The sequence below is a fragment of the Pecten maximus genome, chromosome 3, assembly GCF_902652985.1.
Source record: "Pecten maximus chromosome 3, xPecMax1.1, whole genome shotgun sequence".
Lineage (NCBI taxonomy): Eukaryota > Metazoa > Mollusca > Bivalvia > Pectinida > Pectinidae > Pecten > Pecten maximus.
Window position 1 is genome coordinate 4,574,318 of NC_047017.1, and position 13,224 is coordinate 4,587,541.

Sequence of the window (13,224 nt, forward strand, 5' to 3'; positions counted from 1 at the left end):
TCACTGGTGTTGGCTCCGATGGAAGCGCATAGAAGGGCGTGTGTCTTACTATTGGGGATCCCAGAGTACCATGGAGAAAACCCACGTGGTCGAGCAGGTGACCCCCATACATGTTCAAGACCGATAGGAGAATCGCCTGGTGAAAGGCAAGTGTGCTACCTCTTCACCACCCAACCACTCCGTGAGGTAACCACCAACTACTACAAGAGATTCCTCATCAAAATGACCCTGGTTGTTCACAGAACGATAACTGCTGCATACAAACGGTCGTCTAAGCAGTGAAGTGGCGCTTTCGAATGGACACAGCGACAAATTATACATGTATATAAAAATAAATAAAACGGTTCTCGTGGACACGATACATGTCTTATATAATGACATTAGGACTTAATTCTACCATTGGGATGTTCTTCTCACGGTTGAGCAAGCAATCCTGACGTTAATTGTTAATTTCAAATGACGACGCGAAAATCATGCATGCCGAAGAGCTGTGCCATTTAGCAAAAAGACATTTGGCTACGCTGGCTGCACGGGATATTCTAACAAAAAAAAGTAAAACAAAGCAAAACGAAAACCCAACAATAAAATTGGCTTCCTCGCGAATTATCATATTTATGTGGATTATCACGGGGAAAACGCATTATTTAAGAAAATAAAACTGCGCCTTACGGCAATCACGGTTCTAAGCAGTCAACATAAAAATCGTTTTTGACGGTGTTCCTTCTCCCTTGGTCTTCTTGTTAACGGTTTCCAATCAGAAACACCACCACAGGACAAGTAAAGAGAGTGCTGTCAATATTGTAAGATTGCTCGTCAGTTTAGTTAATTACAGTCCGTGTCTGTGTCATTTGTTAACAGTTTAGGTTGTTACTGTTGTCTCGTTCACTGTGTAGTATATATAATAAGCTGTTATTAGTCTCCTCAGGTTTTGTCTAAATCAGCTGTCCCAATCGATTTTCGATAAACTCATCTTTCACTCCGTTAGTAAGCGCTATTAGGACGAGATCGGATTTCGTCGTAACGACCACCGAAGGCAAAAACACTATTGTAATCAAACGTTTTTTCGGCCTTGACGGAATCGCATGTCGGCCAGCGAATGTAAGCAACATTACAGAATGTTTTATAAAGACGGAACGACGGCTAAAGTCTGGTCTATGGGGAGAGAGTAGCTTGAGGACAGTTGGATACTGTCATAGTTACATGTCAACAGATGCACGTTCATGCATTTCAAGAGTTAGTTTCGTAAAATCCTTTTTGGAACATTGATTGATTTGTTTTAAAATCATAAATTGTTTGTTTAATCTTGGTAATAGGGGGATATATAGGGACATTTTAGGACAGATAACGACACGGCCTTGACCAATTGACCACTGGCTATCGCCCTACTCTTTAGTAACGCCCATTCTGTTTGACATGCCATCTTATCTTCCACTTTCTTTATTCTCAGGTGAGACGAACCTATAGACTGGACAACAGCAGGTGAGATTGATAGCCACTGCCGTCCAATGTGTCACCGAGTCGTTAAATGGACATTGTAAATTTTGTCAACTATCACAAGTTCCGAGTTGACTGTAAAGGGTTGCCCTTGGGAACGCATTACGTCACATAGTGTAATTTTCGAGGAGCATCGCCGGACAGGTGTTTGGTAAGTATTTTTGTATGTTGGCTCTGTACTAATACCGACACTTGAGAGTTAAATGTACTCTTGCCCTCCATTAGATATATGGGTTTACACAAATGATACGAGCGCTATTAGGCCCGTATCCACCGACAGACTAGCGTATATACAGGTACCTTATGTATGTGTTACTCGGCGAGATACATTTCTGTTACGTACCGTTTAACAAATTATTGTAACTCATGGATTAAGCATGGAGGGTCATTTCGGACAGGATTAAACTTCAAACGGTAAGTGTATGACTTATTCATGCTTAAGTGTACCATAGACAGCTTTGTTTTAAGTGCCCCTCAATGGTAAACATGGATGACTTAAAACTAGTCTTACTTTGTGCCGAGGGCCGCTGATCAATAGCAAGCCAAACATTCACAGAATAATTTTTATGTTTGTTTCAGTTTCTATTGCTTAAAACAAAAACAAACACAGGAAACTCTGTATAGATAATATATACAACATGTATTCGTGCCGGTTGATAAACAAGTACATTTTTATGCTCGTATTAATGTCTGTTCAAGCACGTTTGCCGTTTTTATTTTAAATTCGCGATGTAAATAATGTTTTTTTTTTTTATGTTTTGCATACAAAACCGAATGTGTTTAACGCTAAAATCTACCCCGGTACAAGATCATCGTTTGTACGAGGTTCGCATGACCGAGTATCACATTTCTCAGTCAATACATTCACCAGCCCTCGTGGGGACTGCATGGGTACACAACAGTTAAAGGCGCCTCACAAGTATAGACTTCATTTTGTGTTTGAACGGAAATCTGATAACAGACGAAACTTGGGTAATTATTTCAAGTCAAATTATAAATGGAACTTTGAGAAATTCTATATTAGATCAGCATTGTATGACTACAGCTACAAATGACACTTAATGCGATCTGTTCGTACTCAAAAAGTGTGAAAGAAATAACATGTTTCTTTGGATTAGATTTGAAATCATACATCAAACGTAATTTGATGGGGCGTAGGTCAATACAATTAAAAAATAGGAGTCTAAGGCACATATTTAAACACATTGTATATAATTGCGCATTTATCAAATGTAAACATGGCGGTGAATTGGCTGCGCGGAAATTTAAACATAAGAGGAGGATTATGTAAATAAGCGCGAGACAAATGATCCCTTGTAATTCACACAATTGAACCTTTCAACACGTCCATAGTTTAATTGGATTCGGATTGATGTCTCGGTTTTAAAGCCATTTTAACATCAGAATCACGAATTGGTGGTAATTTGATTTGAGATTTTTTATTACTCAACAACGATGTTGAAAGTGTTTTTCACATTTAGCCGCTATGAGGCGCTAGAAACGCTCACGACAATATCTTTAAAAGTTTAACGAGATTTTAAAATCAAGTGAGTTCACCATACATTTTTTTTTAATTTGCATTCCTGAAATAACGACCACTGACAGAGACCTGTGGATTTTAACAACATATTTGTCGGTTAAATAAGTTTTACAGCTCCGTTTATAGACCACGTCATTGAAATGTTCCCTAATAAAAGTCTTGGACGTCTCCTTGACCTAATGAGTGGTCAGTTTGGACAGAGTAATGGTCATCAGTCGAGTAAAAGTCCCGATATTTGTAGTTGATAACTCTGTATGCCTTTAGGCTGTTTTGATAACAATTTAAAATGATCTTGAATCACTGAAAAAGGCGGGATTTAAATCTTTTGTCGGTGTGTCTCGTTCGGATATTTACTGTGACTTGAGAGCTTATTTATTAAATAGAACTGTTCTGTTATTGAATTACTTATTTGCCTCTGTAATCGCCAAAGTAAACATGTCTCCGATATATTTGTGTTGAATGTGTTGGTCGAGTTGCCCGGAGTGCTAACAATTTCGGTGGTAAGACCAGACATTTTGCCCTGGTATCAGAAAATAGCACCAGTTCAAAAGCTTGTAACACCTTATTCGAAGATTTAGCCCGATAACTTTGTGTCACCAAACCGTGATCTTTAGCTTTCGTCGACTCGGCTATATCAGCGAAGTTGATTTATAGAACAGTTTAACCCTAAAGGCAAATGGTAATATCGGATAATGAAAAAAACATTTAACAAGCGTGAATGTAGATTAGGTCGAAGTTTACTCCAAGAAATAACATCAACGCTATCATGGGCTGGTAATTCTAAACTTTGGTAGTGTATTACCGTTTACACACAAAACTTTCTACTGACCACTGTAAACAATAAACAAATCCCTGCTGGACATTATCATTACACGAGACCAGCCGTGTCTGGTTATATCGTCACGGGAAAACATGCGTAATGGGAAAGAGATTGAAGCTACATTTTAATTGTCGCCCATTAGAGGGCAAGACGGCTTTATATGTAGTAATTCAGTCAGGCTATATTTAACAGTTCTTCTCACAAAGGTAAGATATTGCATTGTGTATATAATGTAAGTTTTATTTTCTAGTTGCCAAACATTTAGACACTGTATTTCTTTTCAACTGTACAAACACATTATAAAGTGATATTGTCACACAAATGCATGACAAAAATAAATCAAGCTCGTAATATAGTTTAATTTTTTTAATTGGCTTGCCAGGTTTTCCGTCATTTTGGTATAAATAGGGGTTTCCTCGATATCCTCCTGGTGTCTGCTCATTGATAATGCGGTGTCATACAAAAATATTACTCTGGAAATCTTGGTCCGGTAAAACTGTATCCAGGAGATTTCAGGGAACAGCTTATGCATAAGTTAGTTAGTCAAAGGTCCATTTCTGACAGAACACGTCTGAAGCTTAATGACTGTGTCTACTTAAATATGGATGGACCTATGCATGTTGGCGCCGCCATTTGATTTTAAGGGCCATTTTATAGTGTTATTTCATCGAAATGGTTGTCGTGAAATCTCCCCCGGTCCATTAACGGAAATGGAACAGCCATTTTCTTTAGGTACCGTATTTCTCTAGTTCATTAGTGAGTGGTGAAGGAGGGGTATGACGTACCATTTTGAATAATGCCAGGACCTAGAGACAGCAGCGAAAGTCTGCCCAAAGAGTGCCAAATAAATCCAAATTTAGTCGCCTCTTAGGAAATATGAACGAGGCATCATTTTCACTTCCTACGATCGAACTGCAGTGAAATTTAAAAGGCTGGTCCCAACTTTAAAGTTTTTTTGGCAGTCTTCTTAGTTAAGTCTAATTTTTCTTTGTTTAGAAAAAAAAAACTTTCCTTCCTTGGCACCCTGTGATTCTTGATCCACGTGTTTTTATGTTAAATGCATTAGATCTGATTTCATTGGTTGTTCACCGTCCCTGTCAGCCAATCCGAGATAAGCAATAAGTAAAATATCGAACAGTCCATACCTTTACCACACTTTCTCTAGACATTGCTCTTTGTAACAGTGTCAACTAATACGTTACTCTGCAAAAACTCCTGTTTATTATATGCCTATGGAAATATGATACAAATTTCATCTGAATCCTTCAAATACAGTGTCATTATGACGTCATATGCTGAACCTCTTTAAATATTACATAAATATCAGATTAAATCAGAATTCTATAGGAAAACCGGTAAAAATAGTAATGTTTCCCATAGTTATAAGTATTTATCATGCAGGTTATAGACAGGTTAGTGTTTAATGTATAACCTGTGTATTTATCAGGTTATAGACCGGTTAATATATTTACTGTTAACCTGTGTGTTTATCAGGTTATAGACCGGTTAATATTTTTACTGTTAACCAGTTTTATGTTATCTGGTGTAGCTTCCTTGGAAACGGTAGAGAATGTTTCACATGCAGGCAAAAATGCACGATAAACTGTGATGGCAGCGTATAACAAACAAACATGATAATGCAATTAAGTAAAATGCTATCCCGGTAGTTCCCCTATCAAGGCTAATGCACGTATTATACACTATACACAAAAACTGTCTCATTACCGGTAAAGAAGAGCCCGGTTTGTTGTCCACTTGAAAGGTTTGTGTTAAGATATTACTTCTTATTGTGCATCCATCTCTGAATAATTCATTCATTAGATGTCAGAGAACTAATGAAATCGGACAAAGCGTCTCTATGATCTAGATGCTATATATCGACATCTGTGTCAAGGGTCTTGCATACCGTGTCATAAGTGATAAACATTTACAAGAATCGATAGGTACGTCAACTGGTCATCTGTTCCTGGGAGGACGGTCCAGTATGCAGAATTTACCACAATTCCATCAGTCGAGAGTGATTGGGCTTTTCACTGCCCCGCGGATGCGTCAGACCATGTATCAGTTGCAACATCTCGATCAATTCCGACAAGGCTCGGGGTTGATTCCGAACCTTGACGGAATTGGGCGAATTGCAGTTTGCCGAAATGAGAATACGTAGCGTTCAATATACATGTACAGCTCTATCAAGTTTCATAGCATCGATGTCATCTTGAAATGTATTATGAAGTTATTGCATTATTACACGATGAACCGGACGATGGTAAAAGATGACAAGACCATACATTTCGGAATGGAAAGCGTCATCCACCGCATTAAATACATGTTCCACGTAAATCTATGCTAAGCCAAAATCATGTTACGTTTACACCAAAGTTTGCTCAGAATCGGTGAATTAGCCTTAAATTTATACCCTTGAGGTAAACATATATTGACTAACTGTCTCGGAATTATATATTGTTTTCGCGCATATTTCTATCTAGAATAATCAACACAGCGTTTGCATGGCAGTTTGAAAGCCAATGAGAAGATAATAGCGCGAGGAACAACCCTCGGACATAGACACTCTTAAGCTTCTTAAAATCGCAGCATCACTTTTCTTCATTCATTATTTATCTAAATTCAGATTTATTTATATACGCTAATAGCATTTTCGTGCATGTCACCGCGCACGTGCCAGTCTATCCCATGTGACAGACGTAATCCTTGTGTCATCTCTGACATGAATCAATAATTTTCGATGTTTTTGTTTGGTCTGTCTGGGTCTTCAAGAGTAGGTGTCGAGCTTTCCGAGGTTTTTTCTCTTCTAATCAATCTTCGTTGTCCGAGTCCGAACAGTAATCCGATAAACGCCGGAGCGATCTCCAGGCGGACAATACTCCCAACAAGTCTACAGTTAAACGCCCATCGTCGTAATTACTGCGCCAAACCCCACGATTTGGTCGTTTTCACTTTAGATTGTGAGATATTTATTCTCAAAATCTTGCCGAAAGAAGCTCATTTTAAATATCAGTCAACTGGATTAAGATAAAGACTTTTTATAATTTGTCTTTACTATGAAACGATTGAGTGTAACGTGTAAATTTTATCAAAACAATTTGAAAGACAGAATTATTGTGTTGTTATTGACACCTTTGTTGAGGAACGCAATTTTGAAGAAAAATATTTGATATTTTAGAAAAAAATACAAAAAACCCAATTGTTTAATAATGTTTTGTTTTGTTTTAAATCTTTATTGGTTGTTTATAATGGGGTGCTTTTTCACCTTTAGTTCGGTTGAATAATGAAAGTCATTTTCATTTTGTACATGTACCATTGGTAAAACGGCTGATTTTATTTTACTGCCGTAATGATGACGTCATTGATAAAGTCATCCCCACTTCCGATTGAGATTTATATTTTGTCAACTTTTCGTCAGAATTGGATGTCTAGTATTGCTGACGATAAAAAAAACCCTGGATGATATAGTTTTTATTCATCAAGATCGATGGAGATGCACAATTCAACATTTCTTAAATGCCTGTAATGTTCTACATAAGACTATATAAAAGTCGTGTTGATATTATGATTCTGGGTTGAACCCTCTCACCACATCCTATACCTCCCTCGAGTGTTCAAAGTCTTGCCCTAATATTTACGATCAATTTTATGACGTCACCACGCCGCGCTATTCCTGGTTTCCGGTTGACAAGGTCTCAAGTAAAGAGTGATAAGATAAACATTATCAGTGAAATGTGATATAGTTTAACACCGAGGATCATTCAGAGCAATTTATTTCTTTTTGATATCCAATGATGTTGGTAACTGACGGTAAACAAGATAAGATTCCAGTTTCCCATTTAGGTCACACAGTGCTTTCAAATGACGTCACAATGGTCAGGTAGTGCCTGCATTTTACGTTGCTATGGACATCTCGAGTGGCTTCCGCGGTTTTGTTTATTTTGTCTGTCAGTGACGTCACATAGCGGAGTTCTCGGGATTTTTGCCTATCTGAAACGGCAGAGTTAATGGACCACCAACAAGCACTTAGAACCCAGGCCCTGTTTATTTCTAAATCATAGTTTTCGAGGCAGCTGTGTGAAATCCTGTTGATTAAAACGAGAGATAGTCTATAGCTACATACCTCGCATTACATATAGTGGTGTACATCCTGGATTTTTGTGAAAAAAACCTTTAATATTGTCTATTGTAATATTGATATAAACGCCATTGCCTGATAAGAGAACATGGTACATTTGTAAGTAACCCAGAAGGTTTTTAGCAATATTTGACATTAAGAATACCTAGTGATTTTCTGATACATCCTATTTTATATAAAATGTGAGTCTACATAATTCATATCACTCATGCATACAAATATAAATTTCATATTTACACCGCGCGTGAGTTGGAATGGCCCGGCACTTTAGCCGATCACGCATGAATGATCCTGAATTAGCGGGTCGTTATCGCCCATCAGAAGTCAAAGGGCGTCAATAACTAGCAGCCTAATTTGATATTGGTGATCTGTCGTGATGGTAACCTGTTATGTTGGAGTATAACACTTGGTATATTATCACCTTATTTTATGTCTAACGGAAACATATATCTAATTCACAGATAATCTTTGACACGTTAAAGAAAAACAAAGATAGCCATTGGCGTATTTGAAAAAGTCCAGAGAGGCACCTCTCTTCTCAAAACATTATAAATGTCGACTACACAACAAATTCAACTTAGTTTATATAAATATTTTTCTCTTTTAAGTCCCTAGCAAATCATAGCTCTAGTTTATGGAATAGAAATCTGACACATTCGTTAAGGCTTGGCCACAAAGAATGCTAATTGCAGAAGACTGAATATATGGTTTGTTTCCAAATCAGGGCCCTCTTTAGGGGACACTGGACACAACATCCAATCGTAGGAAGTGAAAACGTGGGGCCCTTTCAGAATTTCGGGGCGAGATTAGGGGCTCCTCTCTGCTTCAATTTCTGGCGTATTGCATACATAACAAAATTAATCTTCTGTCCCCTTGCATCAGAATCTTTGACGTTTTCATCTTTTCTGACTGCTCCTTGATACAATGCTTCGTGGCCTTCTGCAATGATACCTTGTCACCCGCCCCTATTTAAGCCGCCAGAAACAAAATATGCAAAGAACACTCTTGGTCATATATGACGTTACAATCAGGATTACATTTTTTAAATATACTGTTAACGTGATTATTTTCGCGGTGGGTTAATTTCGCGATTTTGGTATGTAAACTCTACGCGTGGGGGTAATTTTCGCGATCAATCTACCCATTTGTATTTCGAGATTAGACAAATCGATAGCAAAATAATACGCATGGGTGAATGTTCGCGATGAGATGGACTCCGCGTAATTTGCGTAAATTTTTTCCTCGCCTAAATTTTTCCACGTTTACAGTATATTGTATCATCAACGTGTGGTTGGTTTGTACTTTCATTAGAGCTGTTTACCATTAATCTTCGACAATATTTATACGATATACTTTTACAAGTATGGTGACAGACATCCATTGTGAACATATTGGTCCCTCAGTCATTATACCACGGTTTTTAAAGGACGATAAAAACTTGCGTCTCTGTACTTTATTTACTTATTATGTATAACATATTAAGGGATATTGTCTGAATACGTCCAGACTGTCCCCACTTCAGATAATGATGCTTATTTTTAGATTTATCCATCAATCAAATCATACCGTGTTAGGTAATAAACCCCACACGCTACATGTATGTCAACATTGGATGAAATGTCAAACGTCCACTTAAAGGCAAGTATTGGACCAAGTATTAGTCAATATCAGATGCCGTAAATTGTGGTTATGTGGAATTTTAGGATTTGTTGACATTGTTCACAAGGCATTTCCTCTATATTTGATTGTGTAGCTGTTAATTCTCAACAAACAAGGCAATATGGGATACGTTCCACGAAATTGTTTGACGAGGATAAAAAGTAGGATTTTGTGAGAAATGATAATAACGACAATTTAAAATTATTTCAACTTAAATGTACGAAAAGACAAACAATAAAGTGTATAAAACAATATACTATTGTTGTATGCTTCTATGACTCGTGCTAGAGACCGAATTTATGGAAATTAAAAGTAATGCTTTTGAGAGAAAAAACCGACACGAAATTTATTTACATTAATTCAGCTCCAAAACTGGATTGTTATTGGTCTTATTTAGAATTTTAATAGAAATAACTTCCCAATTTCAGTAATAGTAGGATATTTCTCCAACCAAATACATCTTGATATCTCTGATAGAATGTTAAAACCACCTCATGTATTGAACCAAGGTTCAATCGATAAATCAAGATTGTTTTCTTGAGTACGATCCAATTCTACGTTCAGAATACACAAGTTCGGGAGATGTTAAGCGCCACGTAGTGTGATAATAGCAATACAAATACATGTAGGTATATATAATACAGCTGTTCGTGTGTCAGACCATTGTCCATCGTAAGGTCAAAGGTTACGTCAATGCTGACTCAGATAGATGTACATGTAGTTCTGGCATTGCACAAGACACTTTTTTTTATCTTGTTCATCTACTTCACCTGATTCGGAGTATGAAATATGGTCCGGGATAGCGATGTCTGTTCAAAATGTTTTCCTACAGTATTGGAGCCGTTAGAAATACGGACACATAATATACATATACTATATAAATCTAGAATAAACGTGGAAAATAATTTTTGAGACGAACAAATTTTCGGTTACTATAATGGAGTAAGTCACTATGTGCATTGTCCATGGTATTAATGTATTGTAAAATGATGCTTCAATTGTCCAAAACTGAAATAAAACCTGAAACTTGAACTTGACTTTGAAGTTCTCAAACTTAATAACATTATCAAAGGTAACCAGATTAGCACAATGATAAACCGGTGTACTCACAATACAAATAATAAAGATATACAGAAGCTGAAATCAGCCCAACCATATTTTCGTGTAATTCAGCGCGAAAAACGCCGAAATAAGATCACCACTAAAACGTAAGTCACGAAATAATAACCTCAAGTGCACATTCTTCTGGCTACAAATGAAGTACATTGTATGTTTCCATACCTTGAATAAAAATCGCTTTAAAGTTATTCCGTCAGATTCAGACACACATGCATACATTAGTGCATGTATTTGTTGAAATATTTTCCCCATACGTTGAACTATGGAAATAGTACTTTTACAAACCTAATGATTATGGACAATCTCCCATTTCTTGATAAAGTTCACTGAACTAACATTCTTTGCGATTTATTCATTCTACGAAAAGCCCAATTCATCACGTGGAGATTAAAACGAGCGACGAGTTGATCGCTTTCCTGCTATATAAACAAAGAAGATTGATGTTATCTGGTCCGAATGTGGGTGATAACTGATGGAGATTTGACGAATGATATATCGAGTGTCATAACGATCCCTATTCCCGGAGCGGATTCACAGAAATTTTTTTTATAAAGGATTAAAAATACGGTGTCAACACAAATTAAATATGTACGCAACGTTTACTGGCGTGATTTGGATTCTTTCGTTGTAAAATGATAATTATCATTTGTTTATCTAGTTTAACCATAGTTAAAAGGTTATGATGAACCCGGTGACTCTTGGACGATTTTCCCCAGTGAGCCCTTGTAGAAGGCGTTCTTAGTGAGCCCTGGGACATGGCGGTCCTAGTGAACTCTAGGGGATGGCGTTTTGATGAACCCTTGGGGAAGGCTTTCTTTGTTAACCCTTGGAGATAGCGTTCTGATGAACCCTTGGGGAAGGCTTTCTTTGTTAACCTTGGGAGATAGCGTTCTGTGGAACCCTTGGGGAAGGCTTTCTTTGTTAACCCTGGGAGATAGCGTTCTAATGAACCCTTGGGGAAGGCTGTCTTTGTTTACCCTGGGAGATAGCGTTCTGATGAACCCTTGGGGAAGGCTTTCTTTGTTAACCCTGGGAGATAGCGTTCTGATGAACCCTTGGGGAAGGTTTTTATTGTTTACCCTGGGAGATAGCGTTCTGATGAACCCTTGGGGAAGGCTTTCTTTGTTAACCCTGGGGCATGACGGTCCTAGTGAACTCTGGGAGATGGCGTTCTGATGAACCCTTGGGGAAGGCGTTCTTTGTTTACCCTGGGATAAAACTTTCTTGAAAAACCCTTGGGGAGGGTATTCTTATTAAACCCATGGTTATGACGTCTCTCGTGAACTCTAGGCATTCCTAGTGAACCATGGAGGAAAACGTCCATTAAATCATGAGATAATTGCGTTCATAGTGAACCCTGGGATACGGCGTTCCTATCAAACGCTTACAAATGACGTATCTAGTGAACCGTAGAAGAAGGTGTTCTTGGAGTAGGCGTTCTTAATAATCTCAGGGAGGTGGCGTTCCTGGGGCATGAATCCAGGATAGACAATCTTTGTTAATCATAGGAGAAAGGCATTGCATTGAAACTTACGATAAGGAGTTTTGCATTAAATCACGGGAGAATAAAGTCAAATTGAATTCTCAAGGAAAGGTTGTTGTCATGAACCCTAGAAGAATGGTGCCACATTTAACCTAACCCAGCTGTAAAGTATGGATACAGATTGAGTAAGGAATGGGGCTGCCGAAATGTCAGTCTATTGATTTTGGTGTTCGTTCTATCTGTAGCCTACAGTAAATATATCGTTCTGATATTCTCGGCGGCAAATAGATTGTTCGGATCATCTCGCCTGTAACTATGTAACGACTTGCACGCGGCGCTCGTGCGTATGTTCTCAGGTGATGACGTAACGGAATAACATTGGTTAAATACTGGTCCATCTATCAACACACTGATCCGGTACGTCCGGGTTACACGCTCTGTCTGAAGGATTCGTAAATCAAAATACGGGTGGGCGGTATATATGATACCTCCAGCTATTACGTACATTGTATATGTGATGGTATGGTAGAATGCTCCTGCAGCACGCGCACATGCAAACACATGGACATATGTATTTACTGCGTTAATGGAAAAAAAAAAGTTCTATGTAAGCTTTTCAAACTCGTAACAAAAAAAGAGAGTTTATTTTCAGTTTATTTGGCAGAAATCGTGTTTATGATTGATAGGAAATTTCATTTCTGTAAAGTGTATCCCAAATAGTGAGTTCTGATGTAAGGGTTGTGTAAAAGACGGCCGGTCTCTTAATGAGGCCCAATTTGTTTCCGGCCGCAACTTAATACAAGAAATACTACAAAGACAACCATTATGAAATGTAAAGCTCAATAACACCTCTAAAAAGTAGATAGAGCTTGCTTGTACGTTTCCCTATCGACTGTTCATTTCATCTCGTCTATCATTTCATGATAAGATCTGTCATTTTAATGTATTTTTGTGAATGCGGCCGACGTAGA

At 37.8% G+C, this 13,224-nt stretch overlaps 1 protein-coding gene across 2 annotated transcripts in view; it reads left to right on the top strand.

The window, feature by feature from the left end:
- Positions 1-1,447: 1,447 nt before the first annotated feature.
- The window catches only part of LOC117322997 (protein phosphatase 1 regulatory subunit 27-like), a 30,841-nt gene continuing 19,064 nt past the window's right edge, over positions 1,448-13,224 (top strand). Inside the window, exon 1 of one of the 2 annotated variants that reach the window (XM_033877970.1) lies at positions 1,448-1,645. The gene's annotated coding sequence lies outside the window, so the exon portion shown is untranslated. Of the gene's footprint in view, positions 1,646-1,759; positions 1,909-13,224 lie in introns of those variants that run through there. The other variant, XM_033877971.1, reaches the window with a different exon arrangement.